Below are 24,377 nucleotides of genomic sequence, written 5' to 3'. Positions count from 1 at the left end.
ATGAGTGTGAGCGGACACGACCATGTATGTAGTTTTCTATTTGCACGTAAAGGGATCCGGATAACTGAAAGCCATTCCTTTTACAACTTTGTCACTGCAGCTTGCTGGACTGCTGCTGAATCTGTTTACATTGGCCATACCTAGAATCAATTTCTGAGAGAGGTAAAACGGTCTTGCCATACTACGCCACAATCAAGAAATCTCACGTTCACTAAAACGCCGATGAGAAACACATGTATTTAGGCGGGCCAGGAAATGGACACTGCTGAGAAAATACGCAAAGCCGCGTCAGATGCAACGTGAATGGGAAAAAGAAACTGCTACATGGCCTTCGAAATTAAAAAAAAAAACGTGCTACGTTTATGCTCGTTTCCACAAATTAAATTGTATTTTTTTCTTGTTTGACATTTATATGAAGCCGATAGCAGATTTTGTGACCATGCGGTATTGACTGAGTTGTGAAATGAGTGATTTTATTAGGTGAAACGGACATGCCACAAACAAATGTTAACAAATTCCAAGAGTATCAACACAGAGCTAGCTCTCAGCGCATTTTCGTTGGTTGACAAACGAAAAGAGGAAAAATGACAGGATCATGGCAATAGGGATTGTTCATGTCTCCTATCTGCTCTTCTGCTAAGAAAAAAAAGTAAATTATCTTTGACTATGTCAGCGTAAGTATGCGCACAAACGTCTCTACCCATCACTGAAGGTCGTAACGCAGCCCGAACGACGATGGTGGAGCTGCCTTTTCTTTTTCCGTGCTGGGGCTTTCTTGTACACAGGCGGGGAAATGCTAGCGTTGTAACTTACGCTGTTGGGTTACTTCGATTTCCAATTGTCAATAAAGTGACTACAGATGAAGGAGTGCGGCTTCGGCTCCGAGACTCTCGTGCCGTCACTCGTGGGGAACAGAAGGCACAGAGCATCCGGTAGCAAGCGAAATTTTAAAAATTCGGCGCTTTCCATGACCACACAGTAACCAAATACGTAGATTCGTGCCTTTGCCTTTCAAAGAACCATGCTTAGGTCACCCGCCACTCATGCTTCTGTGGAAACCAGTAGAAATGAATCGACTTAAAAACGTCCGACGAGTTTGCGTAGCTGCCAGTGGAGCCAACAACGCACCGCGTTTCTCCAGCCTTGTTCGACCAGACTTCATTTCACTGGACATATGCACACAATTAACTAGCCCAACTTTCTGTTCTCTTGGGGATATATTCAGGCACAACGTCATCTAGACCTTAGGATTTCCAATTTCCACACAAACCAACGACAAACAGTAACCTCCAATGCGCTGGCAATGCGCCGGCCCCGGCCGGCGCATTCCTGTGATTGAGCGATGTGCCGAGAGGCGGCGCCACCCGTTCAGCTGTCCGGTCCCTATAGATGGCACTTCTGAGTGTTTAACTGTACAAAATGAAATGAGCAGAGATCCTGCACGCGTTTTTCAGGTGTTTGACTTCCTTCTGTCAAGTTCGATCTCGTTGTTTCTGTATTTCAAGCGAGACTCGTTCACAGCTATGATAAACAAGTCTAATTATCCCAGTGGCAATCCAAAGACAAAGATGCAGAAATGGAGGTTTTACTAATGAGTCTATGGAGTTATCTTATAGCGGAATTCACATGGATCAAATGACCAATCGCTCTTGTTATTTTTATTGAACTTTTATATATGTGTTATGTTTTATACTAAGCTGTTTCCAAGCTCCTCGAGTCTTCATGTTCAGCAACAAAGAAGTCTTTCTTCTTTCTTCTGCAGTTCTCAGTATAATAAAATGTTTTAAAGGAATATCAGCGTATATGTGAAGTAAGAACGCGCTTGCCATATTGCATAAACTTTATTTTAAACAGCACGGAAACTTGATACAGGTTACATTAAGGATTTAACTTTTATGCAGCGTCGGTGCGCTTATACCTTGGTAAAACGTTTCATTGAAGGTTCGTCTTAGTTCGGTACCATATGTTCCGTATGTTAAAAAGGCGATCAGCCAACGCCGAAAAAGCTCCATGTCATTTGCATTCAGAGGCTTAGGATTGCTGACTGGTATGTCCGTAGATTGATCCTGACCAACGACTACTGATGTCGACTCATTGATTGAAAAATAAGTCAAGTTGAAATCAAAATTATTTTCGAATCCGATGGAGTCTACAGAACCTGAAAGAAAAAAAAAAACATTTTAGAGAAATGTAAGTAAATATTTGAGCAGATATAGGCATATAACTGTTGCAGATGGTTTTTCTACGCTTGTAGTACACATCCCGCCGCATCTCTCGCAGTCTGGATGAATACCGCCCACCACGAGCTACCTAGTGAGAAAATGCACTAGAACAATATAACAGCTGATCAAGTGCCGGACAGAACGTCCTTTATAGGGCCCCCACAAGAGGGCTCACAAATTTTGTTCGCCACTGTGTGTGAGATGAGACAAGATTCGGATGGGGGGGGGGGGGGGGGGGGCATATTTAGGTCTCCTTTTAAGGCTATGATGAGACAGCGTTAATATATTTTCTCGCTGTCTCCACATATGGATCCTCTTTCGCTTGAATGTACATTGCTATCGGCCTGATCAATGTTTCCTTAATTTCTGTTTCTGTAATCACACAGATACTCATTGCTATAATCATAATGCTACCGCTTACTCAAAGGTGACCCGGTATAGCTATCATCAGCCGGAATATACACACTGTAATGCGAAGGTCTCACACATATCCCTCACATTAACTATGCCACATTATAGCTAAGTCTACTCGATCACAGCAATCTTCCTAATCTCATTCGTCCACCTGACTTTCTGCAACTTCTTGCTATGCTTGCCTTCCCTTGGAATACATCTTGCAGTCCTTAATCACAACCTCTTATCTTGCCTTTGCATTACATGTTATGCCTGTATCATGTCTTCTTCCTCTGACTAAAACGTCACTTCGATTAAAATGCCAGAACGAGGGAGGAAGCGATCAGTTTTTCTCTATCTCCGCCGACGTCGCCACGACGCGGCGGCAGCTGCTTCTTTATGAGATCTGTAAACGGGAAACTCAGAATCACTCCGCTCGGTGCTAAATCTAGCCACCTCCAGCTGTGAAGCTGGAGGTGGCTAGGTGGACAAATCACGCTGTTTACGGGGAAATTAACAGCCGAGGGTCGCTGTGAATAGGCGCCGGTTTACAATAAAGCGCAAACCATTTCCCCTTCCCTCTTCATGTGGCATCTCTTTCAGTGTAAGCGGCGGTTGCAGGATAAACCCGAGGCAGGCTTAGATAAAAAAAGGACGACTGACGCCGGGAATCAGAGAGAGAGAGAGAGGGATTTTAAAAATTGAGTGAAAAGCGTGGGTTGTAGATGTTGTATTCTTGTTTTATACAATTTGTTGTTGTTGTGTTTGAAGTACTGTGTTCTCGTCCGTTCTGTAACTAGAGCAGTGCGTATCGCCGCGAGAACTCGCTCCATATTGGCGCCCAGTTGGCGACCAGCATGCCCTGTTCACCCTTTTGATCACATGGGTTTTGACATTTACTGGTTGGTTGGTTTGTGGGGTTTAACGTCCCAAAGCGACTCAGGCTGTGAGAGACGCCGTAGTGGAGGACTCCGGAAATTTCGACCACCTGGGGTTCTTTAACGTGCACTGACATCGTACAGCACACGGGCGCCTTGCTTTTCGCCTCCATCGGAAAGCTGCCGCCGAGGCCGGGATTCGATCCCGCGTCCTTGGGTACAGTAGTCTAGCGCCTTAACCACTGCGCCACCCCGGCGGGGTTTTTGACATTTACTGTCCTCTGCCCTGAATATTCCCGCTGGTAATCGACGGGTCACCGTCGTCGTCGATCACGTGACCCGTTACGGCTAGACATTCGCACTTCCGGCAGTGACAGCCATAGGCGACGGTCATTTCTTCTCTTCGGTGTCGTCCAAGCGCTTATATCAGCTTGCAGATTCATTCATCAAGCGACTACAGGCGACCACCAGCCAACGAGCAGCAGCAAAGAGAGGTCCAACTGAATCCTTGGTTTCGTTCTGTATTATGCATCTGATTCTGGGCGCTGGAATAGGGACTAGATACTGTCATTTGTAAAATTTTTTAAAATAGCTCTAGAACACGGACAGATAGAGACAAACACACGTTTGTGTTTGTCTCTTTCCATCTGTCTGTGTCCTGGCGCTGTTATAAAATCATGTTCAACCAACTCGCCCAACAAGCCACTCTGTAATTTCTAACGTTCCCGTACAACACTGCCAACTAAGCAACAGCTGGCTTTTCGCCCTTGTTCTCTTAAACAGAGGTGAACCATCTTGTGCCCTCGACACGATTTCGCCATACCATCAAGATGCCTCTGAGTATACTTCTCCGTCAGAAATCGCAGACAAGGCCGAGGAATGTTATTAGCTACTCGCAGGTTTACCTCCGACACGCAAGGCTATCGCGAAGATCAGCACAGCAGCGGCAAACATGTTTCAAGTTTAGTCGTGGATGCCAACAGTAAATTTGCTACCAAGTAACATGGTCCTTACCGCGTCGTGGAACTCACGTACCAGTAGAGAACTATACCACTATACCTCATCGAGCTAGTCATCCCTTCTTTCGAACAGCGCCGCCATAGTCGCAAGATTCTTCACGTTAGCCGCCTCAAGCCTTATTACAATCCTCTTGTCTGTTTCCCATTCGCGCAGACTAGTGGAATGAAAACGTTGAGGAGTACAGTGGTGCGGCACTCCATCACCATCGCTGGACTGCCGTGCGCATGTCTTGCGCTGAAGCCATTGCCTCCGGCTGATTGTTCTGTTGCCTCCAAAGTGTTGCAAACTTTGTCCGTGCACACTCCATATATATATATATATATATATATATATATATATATATATATATATATATATATATATATATATATATATATATATATATATATATATATATATATATATATATATATGGCGCTGGTGAACACTCTCAAGGTTCGTATACAGACAACATAAATACCCAAGCAAGTAGCAGGGGGGACAGCGGCCGATGTAGCTCAGTTGGAAGAGCACTGGACGCGATATTCGGAGGTCGTGGGTTCGGTTCCCACCATCGGCACGTTGTTTTTTCTTCTACTTTGTGTTTATCTTTACCCTAAAAAGATTACATTACTAATTTCTGTGATTATCCAAGTAAACATAAAAAGAAAAAGACATAAAGTACCATCCCCAACGCTTTCCTTGGCCTCGCCGACTGTTGGCTTCCTTCCTTCCTTCATATATATATATATATATATATATATATATATATATATATATATGAATACATCGAATACATAGGAATATATATATATATATATATATATATATATATATATATATATATATATATATATATATATATATATATATATACATCGCACACGGGCGTATTGCTTTTCGCCTCCATCGAAAAGCGGCCGCCGAAGCCAGGATTCGATCCCACATCCTTGGGAACAGCAGTCGAGCGCCGTAGCCACTGCGCCACTCCGGCGGGGTATTGGGGGACCGATCAATATATATATATATATATATATATATATATATATATATATTTCATAAAAGTCTTCCAGGATCCAGAAATATGTATAAGATGAGGTAGGGGCGCACAAACGAAAACAACGGTTTATTTCCGACGTTTCGGCCGGGGCCCGGCCTATAAGTCCTTGCGACAACCAGGGAGCAGCGCATGGCCGGAGTGGCGTCGGCCGCAGCGCTGGTGGATGGAATTTCTGCAGTAACCTGGCGGCTGGCGGCGTATGGTACTGCATTTAACCGGTGCGAATTAGTGTACTTTCGCGATGCAGCTGAGGGCAGACCTTTTTTGACACACATATTCCATTCAATTGTCAACATGCTGCACAAATTATCGATGCTGTAAAGACGAAATGGGTCTACAGTATGCTGTTGCTGCGCAGTCGGTCGGTACTGGAAAGTTGACGCCGTTTATTTTATGTGCTGCCCCTGCAATATGATCTGAAGCAGAAGTAAAGCGCCCTCAGTACGATGTTTAATCAGATCAGTTCGTGCGCTTTTCGCACTCAGACGCCGACGCGCATTTTCAGTAAGACGCCACCATTTTTTTTTTTCGGTTAACGTCGCGAACCGAAGCGTCAAGCTCAGGGGCTCACGCATTCAGTGTACGCAGCACTCGAGTAGACGACGTTTGCAGCTACCGGAAGTGTGTCCATGACGCCGCGGCCGTCTTGGCTGCAGCCAATGGCAACCTATCGCTCTCTGTGGTTGTGAGGTATGAGCTCACGGCACGACCGGCTTGAATGAAGCGGTGCGCGTACCATTAATGTAATTATGTTTCTTATGCGTGTTCCTCTAGATCTTATGTGCTCCCGGCAGAATAGTTCCAAATCTCACCACCACGCGAGAACTGAGCACCCCGCGAATTTAAAAAAAAAAAAAAAGGTGTTTTAAAAACTAATAATAAATTGCTGGCTTTGTTATCAGTGGCCTTTCTAGCTATTTCATGGTCCCTTTAACGCTAGTGGTGAGAAAGGACGGGCTCTGTACGAAGCGTCAACTCCAAATGAATTTTTGTGCATAATATATTCTAACCGTTTCGCTACTTTCATTTAGCCTCTAGAAAATATGCCCGTTTCTTTACGCTATACAGGTTTGTTTCTTCATGTGTTCTCAAGTCAAACAAAAATACAGATTTAAAGAACCACTGAAATACAAAATCAAGGATATGCAGCAAAATCAATGAAAAAAGAAATTGCTTTGTCGAAGCTGAGTCTAGAAGTTTAAAGTATAGCTACTTACCTGCCGAGTAATAGAATTCGAAGAGCCCTCTACTGTGCACCTTCAACTTGTGCACAGTCCCAGAACCAGCGTCTCCGGAAGCTTCTAATGCGACGCAATCTAATCTGGAGAACTCGACTTCGCATGTCACTTCGCAACGCTCGTTGTTTAGGCCGACGACGCACGAGTTTGTTCTCTTTAGTGTGTCAAGTCCATTCAGAGATACAAAAGTTACATTTGCTGCGCTGAGGGATTTGGCAGTAAAGTTCTTGAAATCACTCAAGAGATACGTTGGTTCTTGGGGCATTCTCTGGTAGATCGTTTTGTTCATAATAGAGAGTACTTTGTCGACCTTCTGATCGGATTCCGATTCCGCGTTGCTGCCTGCAACCATGCACAAAAGCGTCAGAACATGAGCAACCTTTCAGTGCATGCATTTCAATGCATGAATTCGATAGTGAGGGGCAAGATAGCAGGACTTGGAACATTTCTTGTCTAGGCGTTTAAATGCACTATAAAAAAATTTATCGTCTTTGTCATGTGCTAACCGCATGATGCTGACATAAGCATGCAAGGCTAAACAAAAATTACTTGATAATTTCAGCATAGAAATTAAGGACGCGGACTTCTGTTAACAAAAAAAAAAAAAAAAAGAACAATCCAGAAAACGCCTAGCGCTGCTTCTACTAAAATTGTTTCGCATCGATTCCAGTCGTCGCTATAGACAGATTAGTCCCTTACTGGAGGCATTATGGATTGAGAGAGGCATGCGAGACTTGAAAAAAAAACAAAAAACAAAAGCGGTCACAGACGCAAACTTGAAGAACAAGCAATTCAACAATTGCTTCAGATAAAAGAAAAGACATCAATATGCGAACATGTGCACCGTGGCTTAGCTGATGCAATGCTTTTATGAAAAATTTATTCCTGTGGGGAATAGAAGAAAAAGTTGTGAATGATGAAGTAAGTACCAAGAAATATGTATGGAATACTGAAGTGTTTTCAAGGCGCCCAAAAGTGCGATGTGCGTACTCGACAATTCCTATGGAAATTTTCTGCATTTTTTTACAATTTCTGTTGAGAGTTTCTTTTCTTCTTCCGAAAAGTGGGCAAAGCAATAGTATCCATGACTCGCGATGCCGAATATACCTACAGTGGCTGAAAAATTGATCACTAAATTTTTTCTCATACAGTTCGGTTCCGGTAAGCACTAAGATCACGCGAGAGATAAAAAAAAAAAAAAACTAGGATATAACCGGGGATATTCATTCTTTTGTTATTTTTACTTTTGGGAACGCTTGCATGGGAACTGTTGTGTAATAAAAGGAAATAAGCAGGGACCATATTGCAGTTATTTCACGTCTCATGCAGCCTCAGCCGACGCTTCGCAGCTGAAACAGAAGCTGCAATGGGCTAAAGTTCAATTATATTTTATATGTACCATTTTCTGCGCAATCTCCGAGGTATTCTTTTGAGTAAGGTGTTGCAAATCATTATACAACACACAACGAAAGTTTGCTTGCTCTACACTTCTTGAACGTTTAAAGGCGCTATCGTGGGGACAGCAGTGGAGCAGTGAAGCAGTGAAACCTGAATAACAATCGACAAGTCTCGAACCTGCGTATTAACTTCTGTTTCTCGCATTCAGAGTCGACTGCGATTCTTGTTCGAAACTATACCCAAATTACACCTAAAACGGAGCAACGAAACGGCCTATTTGATTGTGCTCTTATTCATTCGCACAAACATGCTGCTATTTTCGCGCATGAGCAAACAAATGATCGCGAGCCGGTGAACATCTCGCATGAGCCCCTGAGGCACTGAAGCAACTCTCCACTCGTCACAGTGTGACATCAAGCACAACATCTGAGACGTGCGTTATAAAGCACTTAACAGAAAACAGCATAAGGCAGAAGCATTACAGGAACCCAAGGCAAAGCATGCATGTCAGCTTACCTGGTCGATGCATTAGGCAGTTAAACTATCACCACCGGCTGGACTCACGGACTCACTAACCCCCATGGAGCGAATTTCAACCGGAAACTAGTAAACTGTGTGCCAGCGGCCAGGGCCATTAACGTAGATCAATCTGGGAGAGGTATTTAACGCGACAACGTTAAAAGGCCCCTTTAAGGCCGCGGTGGTCCTTTTCCAACTCTCTAGGCGCGCCCGCCTTAGGAAGCGGCGCAAGTGAAACCATCGAGAGGCATCCACAACGAAGGACGGGAGACTATGCAATCTTGTCCGTGGCACTGGGCATCTTCACCCACGCCGACAAGGGCCCAAGGCCGCCTCTCAACAGATCACAGAGGAAGCCGCGAGAAATTTTTGAGTACCAGCGAGCAGGCCATGCATTCCACCACACGGACTCAGTCCTCCTCACATCGTGTCCTTGAGAAGGGCGCACGTGCAGCAGACCACGGCTTTCAGAGATTTCAAGGTCTCTCTAGCGTACCGGAGGAGCGGAGCACAGCTTGCGAGAGCTGCGGTGTTTTTTCTCTGTCCCAGCACCGTTTTTGATGCTGCAGCATCCTGCTGCGGCGTATTCTAAGATTGCTACCCAGTGTTCTAAGCCCATCACCGCCCACGAGCTTCTCTTGGCCCTCATCTGGTCTAAGAAGAGACAGCCAGACAGCTACAGGTGCGGATAGGATCACCTTACAGATGCTGCGAAACCTGGACGCCCCCGAAAATGCCCGCCTCCTGGAGGTGTTCAGAGGCATCTGAGAGAGCGGTATCGTTCCTGAGAGCTGAACCATGACCATCATGTTCCCCGTCCTAAAGACGAAAAAACCTCCTCAGTACCTCGCGTCCTACCGCCCGGTTTCCCTGACATCAGCTGCCCACAAGACCATTGAGTCTGTGCACTGGAGCGTCTCTTCTGGATCAACCGGGGGAGGAACTTTCTCCCAGAAAGCCAAGTCACTTTCCGGAGACACAGATGCACTGCGGACTCCATCTCGGATGCGGTGTCTTCCCTGGTGGAGGCAAAACACCAAGGAGACGTCGCCCTTATCTCCCTCCTGAATGTCCAGTCAGCCTTTGACTGCCTACCACATGAGATCATCCATCACGTCCATCAGGCCTTACCTGGCGGTCAGAGATAGCCTGCGGCGTTGCATACCGGCCTTCATTTCTCATAGCTCTTTACAGGTTAGGGCTGGACAGACCCTCAGCTCACCTCGCCCCATCAAGACCGGAGTGACCCCAGGGGTATGTTCTCCACCCGTTCCTGTTCAACCTGGTCATGGCGGGCCTGCCGAGCGCCATCAAACACGGTCGCCATCATAGAGCCCTGACTGCTATCTATGCTGACGACGTGGCTCTGATTTCGAACACCAAAGAGACAGATGGTCTCCGCCAAGAAAGCCCTGGAGTGAGCCCTCGATTCTATCCAGCAGTCAATGTTCTCCAAAGGGCTCAAGCTCTCGGCTTCAAAGTCGGAGGCCTTAATGGTCCATCTATTGGGAGCATGAGCCTCAGCCCGAGCTGCCACCCTCATAATCAACTACCGAGCTGCCCTCCAGGCATGCCTGCGCAGTGCCCCGCACTCACGGGTGGGAAAACTGACGGCTGCCTAGTCGGACCTCACCGGAGCCACCCCAAGGTACTCGATACTTCCTTCACCGCCAACACGTCCCCCTTTGCAGGTCACCCTAAACATGGATGGGGTCAAAAAGCGCCGCTTCCCTGCTGCTACCCTTGGCCAGGCGGCGGCTGCCCTCATGGAAGAGGGCAAATGAAGCACCCTCCTAATAACCGACGGCTCGGTACTGCCATCTATGGGCAACGCTGCCGCGGCTATGAAGGCCCTTCAGATAGGGTTTCCAGCTCCTGAAGGCTGTCTTTCCCGGTCAGTGTGCATGGATGGATGGATGGAATATAGGAGCGTCCTCTTTGAAACGGGATGGTAACAGTAGCTATCATGCTCATTTTTCTCCCTATATTGTAATTATTGATTTAGATTGGTTAACTAAACCATCATTCCATTTATTAAAGTTTTGTTTCTTCATTACTAACATTATGTCACTTCTCTGCTTTTAAGCCACCAATCTTCCAGTGGTTTTTGCTAGTTTCCACCGCCGGTTTATTCACCCGGCCACTGGTATCTCTAAACCCCAGAGCTTCAGGAGCAGGGACTGCGCCTGCACCAACTTCCGGATGGATACCATTACATTCGAGTATAATTGTTTCACTGAAGTTACCACATACAGCACATGCGTCATCTTCATTGCTAAATTTCTTTTTGGAGCTGCGTGTTCTAAGGCACCCTGATCTATTTTCAAAAAGTAGGGCACTGCCTCTTGAGTTATCAAAGAAATCTTCCTTCCTGATCTGCATTTTCTATTTTCGGTATAATTTCACACACTGTTTCTTTTCCATCGAATTTATCAAATTTTTACCTTCTGTGTTTTTCACCTGTTGCTTAATGCTCTTTATTCCTCCGTCCTGGTGACTAGCATACTTACTAGTTAGTTTACTAGTTCTTTTCCTCCATTGTGAGTCAACGCCTTTTAGGTACAGGTATTTAAATACTTTAGCTGCCCATCTGTTACTGTCCAATTTCCTCAGGCGTTCCTCATATAATATTTTACTCTGAGCTTCCCGTACTTCGAAAGATGCCCAGCCCATATCTCTCTGTACCGCCTCATTTGTGGTTTTGCTGTGGGCACCTAATGCTAATCGTCCAACGGCTCTCTGATTTATTTCTAATGTCGACTGTACCTCTGCTTTTAGGCACAAAACCGCAGTTCCGAAAGTAAGTCCGGGCACCATAATTCTTTTCCAAATACCTCTCGAAACCTCATACCTGCTGTATCCCCACAATGCCCTATGCTTCATTATCCCAGCATTTCTTCGCCCTTTGGCCTAAGTGATTGCTCATGCTTTCCAATGTATGCCAATCCTTCGTTTACCCATACCCCAATATATTTATATTCTGCAACTCTGGGTATTTCATGGCCTTGTATTTTAAGACCCTGATCAGTTGAGCCGTTGAAAATCATCAGACCCGACTTAAATGCGCTAAAACTGAAGCCTAGAGCGTCCCCTTCGTCTCCGCAATACTTAACTAGAGTTTGCAATTCTTCCAGACTCTCAGCTAGCAGTACAATATCGTCTGCATACATCAAACCAGGGAGGCGCTGCTCTACCGCCTTTCCACCTAATCTATATGACAGGTTAGAACCTAGGTTACTGTCTTATATCCTCCGTTCCAGGTTTATCATATAAAGCATGAACAGCATCGGTGATAGAGGACAACCTTGTCTTAATCCTTCGCATACTATGACATCTTTCGTACTTATCCCTTCCCATGTAATTTCTGCTTTGTTATCCCGGTATATTTCCTGTAGGAACTCTATTATCTCATAACCGATACCTTCTTCTTTTAATATGTTTCCATAGGAGTTCCCTGTTTAAGTTGTCGTACACGCCTCGTTTATGTCCAGGAAGGCCAAATACAAAGGTCTATTTTCCACTCTAGATATTTTGGTGCATTGAGTAAGCACGAACAGGCTATCATCTAAGCGCCTACCATTTGTAAAGCCATTCTGAAGTTCTCCGAGTATCTTGTTACTTTCTACCCATGCTTGCATGTTTAATTTCACCGCCTGCATGGCCAACCTGTACATAACAGATGTTATGGTAATCGGCCTGTAGGATTTTATGTGCATGCTTTCTGCTTTCCCTTTATAAATCAAATTCATTTTACTCTGCCGCCAGCTGTCCGGAATTTTCTTATTTGTTATCACTGTTTCCAGAGCTTTTAACAACGTTTCCTTACTTTTTGGACCAAGTTCATTAATCAACTTGATCGAAATTTCATCTATTCCAGTAGATGTGTTTTTAGGAATATTTTTTTCTGCCTTTTTCTAGTTTAGATTGGTCAGTTCTAAGCTGCTTTGTATTCTGCTACCTTGTGTTGCTTCCTGATTTGCGGAGATTACCCCATCGTCGCTCTTAAATGACTCGGCTATAACTGATGTAATGTAGTTCACTGCGTTGTCTCCCTTTAAACAATTTTCCTCGTTATCTTGAATGCGATCCTGCTTTCTTTCATTCTTCTTCCCTAGCCAGCTTATATGGTTCCAGAATTTTCTTACTCCACCTCTAGAGGCATCGTGTATGTCAGCCATCCAGCGATCTGTGGACTGCCTTATTGTACTTTGGACGAGGGCCCGTACCTCAAGTTTCTTTTGTCGATATGATTCCCATTTTTGGTCGATTTCCTCCTGAGATACCTGTGCTTTCTTTGCCACTCGGTGTTCCCTTGAAGCAGCCCGTCGTTGTTCAATAGCTTCCCTGATTTCCTCATTCCACCAGCTCCGTGGCTTCCTTTTTCCATTCCAGCGGTTTGCTACTTTAACCTCCCTAATTTTTCTCCTTATGAGTAGTTCTACCTGTTCATAATCCCAGTCTTCCATGGGGCTTCTCTCTATTGCTTCCTCTTTGTCTGCTGCTATCTGATCGTCGTTTAATTTTGCGTTTACTTTTTGTCTAAGTTCCATTTCTCTTTTCAGCAAGGGCCCCATCTGCAGACTAATACGTTTATGATCACTTCCCAGACTACACTCCCCTTCTTCGTCTATTTCCATTTTTGTGAATTTTCTATAAATTTCCTGCGACATCAGACAGTAGTCAATGGTCGTCTGCCTGCTGCGGAATTTCCACGTGATTCGGCCTTTAAATTTTTTTTCTCTATTTACTATAACTAGATCGTGTCGCTCACAGAAATATAGCATTAGCTTACTGTTACAATCCGTGCATCCATCCAGATCGTCGATGTGGCTGTTCATGTCCTCCAGCAGAATAATATTGGCCCAGTCTCCAAACTGGCCTATATTGTCACTGAGACATTGAACAAGATCCTTGTTTCCTTGCCTGCATTGGTGTCTTGTTCCTAAAAAACTACACCTAGCCATGTCCTTATGCCGGCAATTGTTCCTGATACCCAGATATGCTCTTTACAAGATGATTTAATTATTTGCCAATTTGTTCCCTGGTGTATCAACATACCTACCCCTCCACCCTTTTTTTTCGTTCTCGTTCTGTTGCACCCTTTCCAGACGTAGCCTTCTATAAACGGCGGATCTTCTAGATCCCTGAGATGAGTCTCGCAAAGAGCGTACACAACTACTTTGTCATCCTTCAACAGCTGCTCTATCTCTAGCCATTTCGCTCTTTTTCTACCTCCTTGCATGTTTATGTAGCTGATCCTAGTGTTAAATTTATTTTTGTACTTTTCTTTCTCGACCTCCTCCTTGCCTTTTTTTGCAGCCGAATTGTCAGGACTCCACCTGGCGGCGGACTACCTCGTGACCTGCCAGATCCCATGACCCATTGCCACCCTGTGCGAATCGAGGCTGGCTTTGCATCTCCTGGCCAAACGCCACTGCTCCCAGTTGTCGGCTTGTTACCTACGAGCTCGAATCCAGGCCCTGGAGGATGCAGGCTCCTTTCTGTCGCTGTACTGGGTTCCATGTCACAGTGGCATTCAGAGCAATGATGCGGCCGATGCATTTTCTAAAGCGCCACACACCGATGGGACATTTTTCGCTAATTGTGTCTCCCTGTCTGACTTTTCCAGGCCCTCCCTCAAGAAGGCTGTAAATGCCCTCCACCCTAATCAGCCCATCGCTGAGGGGAAGGCCTTTCATTGCCTCTCGGACAAGTTTGTCCGCCGGGAACGAGCACTTCTCTTCAACGGTGGTTGCCTTCCTTGTCGATCGTTTTCGGTGCGAGCGACGTCATCGCACCTTTGCACTGTCTTCTCTGTGCGTGGAACCATCTCGCATCATTTGCCTCAGTACTGCCCTCTCAGTTTTTAGCCGAGGGCAGTCTCGCGAAGATGAGTCGTGGGGGCCACTGCAGTTGGTACACTTCAAGGCGTTCGCTCGGCAGGCATCAGCACTGTGTGCTTCTGAACATCTGAGGCACACGGTGGGGTTGCTACACACAGCGCTCACGTGGCCTATATTCATGCATTTCCTGCATTGTAATGGTTTAGGCACGAATGGTCAAACTGAATGTCGAAAGTGCCCGACCATAACATGCGCTGGTGTACAGTCACCCTTGAACGTAAATTTGATGCATGTTGACTTTCCAAGGCGCTGAACTTGGACTATGGTAATGCTATCAGTCACCGCCTTGATCAGCTGATGCAAGTCAACGTCACTGATGCCAATGTCAACGTTGTAAATGACGCCAGCCGTGGTCCCGCTGTCCTGGAAACTAAGAGGGCGAACGCTGATATTTCCGAGTTTGGTTACTGCGGCTAATTTGTCGAGTGCGCTTCGCTCAGCGACATCAATGGCAAGGATATTTTTGTAAGGATTTATCCTCACGTCTTTGATGGCCCCCGGTACGAGACTCTTCAAATACATGGAGGTAGCTTGTCTGTTTGGATGGTCCAGGTTGTCCGTCTGATTTTGCGGTACAAATAAGGCCGTGTGTGCTGGTGCACTTCGCGCCGTGATGGCCGTAGCCGTGCGCGATGAGGACGACTTGGCGGCTTGTCGGCGCAGTCGGCGCAGTCGGCGTTTTACTTTTTTAGTGACAACCGGTACGAACCCGTGGTCGTCGGTCGATGAGTCGTCACTGAGCGCCGAGGACGCATCAGTGTATAAATAATGTATCAATGTATCAATAACGTATTAATAAAGGTAATGAATCAACAAAAATGGCACAGGCTGTATGATAGAAATAGGGTTTAAGGGATGGAGAGAACATGGAACAGAGCCTGATGTGCTAGAAATATATTCCAGAATAGCTTGTGTTTTTTTTTTCTTTCAATGTTTTTTTTCCCTTCGTGCTAGCGCATAGAAACTTTTTCTGTTCATTTGTAGTCATTGTGTGTATCCCTTTCGTTTGCAGATGTTCGGGCGCCAGCCCAGCATAAGAAACAAAGGGAGGTAAACGACTGCAACTGATGCATCCCGGGAAGAGGCGCAAAATGCACTGGAGATCCCAAGAACCATAAATGTGTTAATGGAAGTCGTTTCTTGGCAGCTGCCGTTGTGGTGTTAGCGAACTTGTCGAATATCACATGATCGGCCAATTTCTACGCCAGAAGCTCGGCTTCTTCAGAGCTCTTTGAGGGCAGTGAAGCCGGAATCCTTCGTTTTCATTTACGAGCGATAATTTTTCAACCAATGGTTGAGAAACAGTCGACATCAAGAAATGGAGGGAACCTCCTTCTGTTTTTGCGGTAACCCTATGAGGTGAGAAGAAAGACGTACTCTGTTCTCCTATCTTCGAAGACGCGTGGGCTGCTTGAAGAGATGGCTAATCGACGTAGGCGTTCTGATGATTGCTGGATAGGAGCGAGGGTTATACGTAGAATAAGGTCAGGAATAGAGAATAAAATTGCGGATGTTTATCCCAGTTAAGCGTGGTTATGCAACCAAGCGTTTAGTGACGGGATGTCGGAGAACATCCGAGCAAGCGCCGCAACTGCGCCTCTCCGTGGCAGGTGACGTGGAGTGACGTCACTAATCGCGCTTACGCTCGGCATCATGGACTGAGGATCGACCACGGCGCTCAAGTGACCAGAAACGGTCACTAACATATCGAATCGGCCTTACCGGAATGGTGCAGTGGTAAGACGCTCGACTACTGTGCCGGAGTACCCGGGTTCGAACCCGACCTCGGCGGCTGCGTTTCGATGGAGGCGAAACGGAGCGGCGTCCGTGTGCTGTGCGATGTCAGTGCACGTTAAAGATCCCCAGGTGGTCGAAATTACTACGTAGTCCTCTATTACGGCTTCTCTTGAACCAATTATTATTAACACATTGAATCTGTAAAAATATCTTTTTCCATTCCATTCTATCCCACTCAGACGACTTGAGGTCAAAAACGCGAGTGAATGACCTTGAGAGTTGCAGCGCGATAAGTAGAGCTGACGTTTTAAACTACGCACTGTCGTCTTGCCTCTGTGGTGATTCTTTGTGTTCCCTCAAGGGGCAGCGTAGCTAATTCACCTAATGTCGAAGCATGGGCATCGGGGGCTCAATAGAAATCCAGTCACCCAATTTGTCGAATATATTTTATACTACTACTAGTACCAATCACCCCAGTTCTAGTTAACACTGCCGATTATTGGCAAGGTACGCACAGTGTCGAATTACCATAAAGAGAGCGCAGAAAGCAATGCATCGAGGTAGGTGCATAATAACCTCATAAACATCTAAAATAATCTACCGAACGAACTTGTGTAGCATAGCTGCCATTACCCACCGCAGCAATCACAGGGAAGAGCGTAAAGAGTTTCAGTGTAAACCTGCCACTTCCACAGCTTCACAGTGTGCTCCTAAGGTATTAAGGGGGTTTAATTCTACGTTATTGTGTTTCTTCGCTAGCCACTCATTCCTGATAGCAGGCCTAAGCCCTTGATGTTTGCACGTTCGTATGAAATTGTTTCCAATTTTCGCCAAAGGACTGAAACGAGTTACCTAACGTTGTTATGTTTCCGATGAAGCGTTTCGTTAAGGTTTATCTGGAATATTACAAAAAACTAAAATAGCCTTCTTGTCCTAAAACGACTTACCTCGGAGGATGTGCGCGTACAGTATACAAGCCAAAGAAACTCCTCTCAACATTTTTATGTAGCAAAACTCACAATGCCACAAGAACGTCCCTTTGTTGCTCTTGAATGAGGACAGAGGCAGAATGTTCTCTTGCTGCCACGGAAGCACTACAGTCAAGCCGACCAAGCACACACACGGCTTGTAAACAGAGGAAATGAACTTGAAAACAGGCTGGGAAAGCCTTCTAGGAAAAAGCTGGAACTCCGAAAGTTCAGTTTCGATTTCCTTTTACGTATTTTCTCTGCGTGCACAAATGTCAACATCATTCAAATGCATTAGGCAAAACACATTTTATTTTTATTTTTTAAAATGTATCAAAGGCGAAGTTATCACACCGTTGTTTGCTAGCGCTGCAATGTCGAGAGCAGTGCGCTGACGCCAGCGACGCAAACGTTCATCAGGGTGCCTCCCCCGTCACCTAGAGAACTGACGTGAACTACAGCTGCGGTAACACGGATTCCTCTGCTTCGTCGACCACTTAGTGGAAAGGTCTTCATATCAGAAGTGTAGGACAGTTTTAGTTTGCCTGCAATTGTACATACATATTTTGCTCGAAATATTTGCCTCAACCTACCGAAAAAGAATAAACAGCTGACGAGCTGCGCTCAAATTTCGCATTAGGAAATCGTCGGCAATTTTTTTTTCCACATTTTTTTTTCGCTGAGCTTTCGTTGATCGTCCGCTTCATACGGAAGGCCACAATAATTATCTTCATTATCTGCGACACTTCCCACGCACCACCCTTCAAGTTGGTGAAGGTGTGATACGCGACCATCATTGTGAAACTCCACTGCCGCAGGATACTATTTGCTACGATTGAAGAAAAGGGCCCGGGTTCAGGGTTGTCGCAGCCGGCCACCTGCTTTGTTTGGTGCCTCCCAGCAGCCGTCTTTTCCAGAGAACACAGCAGAATATGGAAGATTGGTTGGGCTCGTACGAGTACCTGAGCCGCCATAACCATCTGCGACGCCCACGATAAGCTAAATAGCACGATTTTCTACGACTCTCCTTTCTCTCTTCCCTCACTTCCCCTACGGCGCGGTTCAGGTGTCCACAGAAACAAGTGTGACAGATGCTGCGCCTTTTATTTCCTGTGAACCAATTATTATTATTATTATTATTATTATTATTATTATTATTATTATTATTATTATTATTATTATTATTAATTGGTTTACAGGAAAGAAAAGGCGCAGTAGCTGTCACATTTTTTCTCTGAACACCTGAACCACACCGTAAAGAAAGGGAGAAAGGTGGGACTCTGCTGGCGTCTTAAGTCATCCCGGTGCATATAAAAATGTCTATTGACTATACGTTCTCAGTCCACCTATAGTCAATAGACATTATATATACACCGGGATGACTTAAGACGCCAGCAGAATGTCTATTGACTATACGTTCTCAGTCCACCTTAGCTGGGTTCGAATCCGACCTCGGCGGCTACGTTTCGATGGAGGCGAAACGAAGAAGGCGTCCGTGTGCTGTGCGATGTCAGCGCACGTTAAAGATCCCCAGGTGGTCGAAATTACTCCGTAGCCCTCCACTACGACTCCTCTTTATCTCTTTCCACTTTCACTCCAACCTTCCTCCCTTTCGTTACGGCGCGGTTCAAGTGTCCACATAGCAAGTGTGACAGATACAGTGCCTTTCCCTTCCTGTGAACCAATTATTATTATTATTGTTTTGAGAACTAAATGTGAAAAGAGAAGCCGCATATGATAGTTAACGTAAATAGCTACAAAGGTAATAAAATATCAGTTCATTGAAATGCAGTGAGTATATTCAGGAGGATATGGAATAATATGTTAAAGTGGTGAAAATAAATGCCGCAGAGAGGAGCATACATGAAGTTCAGCGCACGGTAAATACATTGCAAGGGACATAATAATAATAATAATAATAATAATTGGTTCACAGGAAGGGAAAGGCGCAGTAACTGTCACACTTGCTCTGTGGACACCCGAACCGCGCCGTAAGGGAAGGGAGGAAGGTGGGAGTGAAAGTGGAAAGAGAGAAAGAGGAGCCGTAGTGGAGGGCTACGGAGTAATTTCGACCACCTGGGGATCTTTAACGTGCGCTGACATCGCACAGCACACGGACGCCACTTCGTTTCGCCTCCATCGAAACGCAGCCGCCGCGGTCGGGTTCGAACCCGGGAACTCCGGACAGTAGTCGGGCGTCTTACCACTGCACCACCCCGGCGGGGCTTAAAAAAAAATCTCAAAACGTCAGTTCGTGCTCTAAAGACTGCTTATGCTTATGTCTGTGATCCCCGCACGGGAAAGAAATAAGAAAAAGTCCCAGCAAGAAGATCTTTGTCGCAATAGAGCCAGTTAAGTTTATAGACTGCTGAGTAGTGGGTCGTGTACATCTGCACCCCCGAAGGCTGTTTAGTCTTTGTCTTGATATTTTTTTTTTCTTTTGCGGTTCCTCGAGTCGCACTCGCCCCAACCGTCCGACTGTTCGAAAACATTTGGGGCAAACTCTGCTCGCAAAGGATCGTCAGGCTGTAAAGAAAAACGGTGCCGCAGGCAAGGTTCCTGAAAGGAGGCGCGCTAGGCAAAGGGACGGAGCCTATGTGTCGTGCTCTCCGCGCATTGTGCGTATGCAGACATTTATGGCCCTTTTCTAAGAAAGCATGCTCTTGGGCGGTTGACAAGTGTAGCGCATTGAATGCTACGGGCGTACAGCGCCAATTAAGAACACTTGAGAGCCGTTTTAATGAAATGGCATGATTAATTAGTTGTTTCTCACACCTCGCCGTTCGCCAGCGTAGCACACATGCCGTGTGCATCTGTACTGTGCGCACGGCTGGTGGATGTGGCATTTAAAAGTGTCTATTATTTTGTTGCTGTTTGGGGGATTGAGGCTTGCTGTCCTTTCTTCGCGGGGAAGCGCTAAAACAAATTCATGGAAATACACAATGGTGAGTAAACAAACTCGCGAGCAGCAGAGTGCTATATTGGTCATTTCAGCTGGAAGAAAACTTGCTGATCGGCTTATATTAACTCTTTCTCGATTGGTCACTGAGGCAGTCCCAAGATCATGTCGAGAAAAGTGATTTAGGCAGATGCTTGGGCGCGAAAATTACGGGGAACACCTAAGCTCCGCTTTGAGGGTATGACGCGATAGCATATAATTGCCCGCTTTAACCAAGCCGTATCAACGTGCCTGCGTGGCCAATAGGAGTTCGATCAATGTAAGGGTCCTGGCACGCTGATTACAATATTGCCCTCCAAATGAAAAGAGAGGCCCGAGTTGGCAGCCAGTTAGTGCTCGGACATGTCAGCTGACAGCTGCCGCCTGACAGCGTCAAGCTCATGATTGTTCGCTCACAAAGCCAAAGCCGACGCTGGATTTTCGGTAAACGCGGCCTTTAACGCTATCCCTGTTAAAAGGACACTTGAGAAGGGACGCTTGGTGGATCGTCGAAGGAGAGCTAGAGGCGCGGACTGGGTTGAGCTTTGTGTTGGCCGCGTTCCGAAGGACGATAAACTGCTACGAGTGGCACAAGTTGGCCAGACAGGATGGGGTCTTCTTTCGGGTTAAGTCGGGCATTTCGTTCCGGATAATTCCATATAGTAGTAACGACCTTGGTCGTACAGTAAAAAGTGGATGCACTGTAAATAAATTCAGTTGTACATTTTTGCTAAGAATTACATCCAGTAGTGCCATCTTCCTGCAACGCGCGCGCCACACGTCCGACGAACCACATTTCCACCGATGACCTGATGTGGCAAAACATTGCCAAGTCTGAGCGAACCCGGGAATTTCTTGTGGGAAGCAATTACAGAACCTCACAGCCACGACATACAGGCGCCATGTCTCGTGTATAATAAAAGTGAACCTAGTCTTGCTGCCAAAACGAAGAATTTCATTTAAAAAAAATGATAATGATAATTGGTTCACAGGAAGGAAAGGCGCAGTATCTGTCACATTTGCTATGTGGACACCTGAACCGCGCCGTAAGGGAAGGAAGGAAGGGAAGTGAAAGTGGAAAGAGAGAAAGGGGAGCCGTAGTGGAGGGCTTCGGAGTAATTCGACTACCTGGGGACCTTTAACGTGCGCTGACATCGCACAGCACACGGACGCCACTTCGTTTCGCCTCCATCGAAACGCAGCCGCCGTGTTCGGGTTCGATCCCGGGAACTCCGGACAGTAGTCGGGCGTCTTACCACTGCACCACCCCGGCGGGGCTTAAAAAAAAATCTCAAAACGTCAGTTCATGCTCTAAAGACTGCTTATGCTTATGTTTCAATTGTTTGACAGATTCTGACATGTGCTTGTTGTGTGTGGGACCCTGCCAAAAAACTTCTGACTGACAGACGGAAAACCTTTATTCAGGCGTAGGAATTCAGGGCACGCAGGCCCACTGGCGCCCGTGTGCTGTGCGGTGTCGGCGCACGTTAAAGATCCCCAGGTGGTCGAAATTACTCCGTAGCCCTCCACTACGGCTCCCCTTTCTCTCTTTCCACTTTCATTCCCACCTTCATCCCTCCTCTTATGGCGCGGTTCAGGTGTCCACAGAGCAAGTGTGACAGATACTGCGCATTTACCTTCCTGTGAACCAATTATTATTATTATTATTATTATATTACGTGTTAGTGAGCGATGCTACGATGAAATCAAGTTATTTTAATGCGATGGAAAATGATTGGACAGTTGCCGTTACAATTTTGATGGAATTTGATGAAAAATGGCACGGAGATAATGAGGCAGTGATAAGGAGGTGGTGGGCGAATTGTGTGTTGTCATGACCGCGAAACATTATTGAAGCTGTGCAGGGCTGTCTTATAAATTACGCAGTGCCTCGAAGCGTTTACATGGCCACATCCAACTCTGGCTTAGACACCTCGAAAATTGATCGGGGGTTGACCTTGCCTAAAATGTGGTTTGGAAAAAAAAAAAAGAGCGATGCTTTTCACGTGTCCACATTAGGAATTGGCCGGCCCATCATGCTGTCTTTATCCAAGTAGTCGTTAGTGGGGTCAACTCCTTGAACGAGCATTAAAACCATGCTCTTCCAGAGCACGGCCTGTCATTTTCTTTTTCTGAACAATAGCGCTGGTGACATTATAATTCCCAATTAAGATGAGAAAAGCCCCGCGACTTCTAGGGCGTCGCATGACATATGCCTATACGGCTGGGTGCGTTCAAAAAAGCTGTTTTAAGTATCGCGTTTTGATTATGATTTTCAGTGGTTAACCCCGCCGCTTATTTCAATCAGCGAGGTACGGTAAGGCTGGTATTTAAAACAAAGTAATATTTTAAGATAAACTGAGGGCACAGTCACTGCGCAGGAAATCAAGAGACATTCTTGTTGTGTGAGCCGAGATCATATCCAGGGTAGTTGGTCTAACCACTTTTGTACAGTTAACTAAAGTGTTTTTGACAACACGGCTAACTGCGAGATAGCGAGTATTCTATTCGACTGTTATGAACGACCAGCTGCAATATCAAGTTATAATTACGCGTCTAAATATAACATTGAATGATTACCTGATAGAATTAGCTTATCAGCTTGCCACGATAAACGACCAATATTATCCAGTTTTACAATGTCTTCCTTGCTGAGGCACGAAAGCTGTCTTCGAACCGATACACGTATTTTCAGATATTATGCAGGGGCCCCAATCCAATGATCTGTCAGAAAGAAAAAAAGCAAGGGCCGCAGTGAAAGAAGGTAGCTCGAGTGGTGGAGCTGGCATCAAGATCGCAAATCGAAGCGCATTTACAAGCACACCATCGAGAAGAATACCGCAAATAACAAAGCCGTGGCTACAAGATGGTTGGTTTCTGGGGTTTAACGTCCCAAAGCGACTCAGGCTATGATGAAAGACGTCGTAGTGGAGGACACCGGAAATTTCGACCACCTGGGGTTCTTTAACGTGCACTGACATCGCACAGCACACGGACGCCTTGCTTTTCGCCTCCATCGAAAAGCGGTCGCCGAGGCCGGGATTCGATCCCGCGTCCTTGGGAACAGTAGTCGAGCGCCGTAGCCACGGACCCCGCCGGTGTGGCGCAATGGCTACGGCGCCACCCCGGCGGCGTCCGTGGCTGCAAGAGGTAAGGCACACACAGTAGTATAGGGAAAAAGTGGTCTTTTTATCGTGCATCGCCTTTTCAGCTGGTTATGCACAGCCAAGTCGTTGTTGCTAGCCGACCTAAGCAATTCACTGATTTGTTCCTGTAAAATTGTTGAGTTGAAGGGAGTTTCCGAAAGTTGCGATGTTTCCGATGGAATGTTTCATTTGTGTTCAGTGTAATATGGAACACTGGAGAAAAATAAGCCTCTTGGACGAAAAACGACTTACCTGGGATGATATGCGCACACCGTGAACAAGTCAGGAAAACCTCTCTCAGCATCTTCGCTTGGCCTCAACTAATTGTGTTCGTGGAAAGCGTCCTGAGGTTAATGTCGTATTGGGAAGAGTTTATATTTGCGTGCGAAAAACGACTTACCTTGGATGATATGTGCGCACAGTGAACAAGCCAGGAAAACCTCTCTCAGCATCTTCGCTTGGCCTAAACTAATTGTGTTCCTGAAAAGCGTCCTGAGTCTAATGTTGTATTGGGAAAGAGTTTATATTTGCGTGCTGCCAGAGATACAATGAAAATAATCTAATTAACAACGCATACGACTCCGCAGAAAAGCTTATGAGCCCGAAAAGAGGCTCGGGAAACCTGCGATAGAGAAAGGTTACAACTTCAAAGGTTAAACTCGGCATTTTACACGCGCACCGTCGGCGTATGCGCACTACTTTGGCATTATTAAATTGTCAATAAAACTCATTTTGTTTTTGCTTTTTGCCAACATGGTAGTTAAAGCAAAATCTTTGATGTCTTCTATGGTTGACATTACAATGAAGAAGACAACTATGCGCTGAAGCCAACGACGAGGTATCTCTTCAGGGTGCCTTCTCTGACGGATTACGGGTTCCCTTCATGTGGAGCTTATGATCCGCCGATCAGCTGTTTTACACTTGCGTTCTGCCAAAGATACAATGAAAAATAATGAAAAATGCGCACTACTTTGGCAT

The 24,377-nt window shown here is 45.8% G+C and overlaps 1 long non-coding RNA gene across 1 annotated transcript; it reads right to left on the bottom strand.

Moving 5' to 3' along the window:
- Positions 1-1,830: 1,830 nt before the first annotated feature.
- On the bottom strand, positions 1,831-24,066 carry LOC146173053 (uncharacterized). Its single transcript, XR_014702359.1, has 3 exons — positions 23,800-24,066; positions 6,770-7,132; positions 1,831-2,158 (listed from the first exon to the last, which is right to left on the bottom strand). It is a non-coding gene; the product is annotated as an uncharacterized LOC146173053 (long non-coding RNA).
- Between the last annotated feature and the right edge of the window lie 311 nt (positions 24,067-24,377).

This window comes from Amblyomma maculatum, chromosome 11 (genome assembly GCF_055883805.1).
Source record: "Amblyomma maculatum isolate TAMU_Amacu chromosome 11, ASM5588380v1, whole genome shotgun sequence".
NCBI lineage: Eukaryota > Metazoa > Arthropoda > Arachnida > Ixodida > Ixodidae > Amblyomma > Amblyomma maculatum.
The sequence above is the reverse complement of the archived record's forward strand: the minus strand, read 5'-3'. Positions and strand labels throughout refer to the sequence as shown.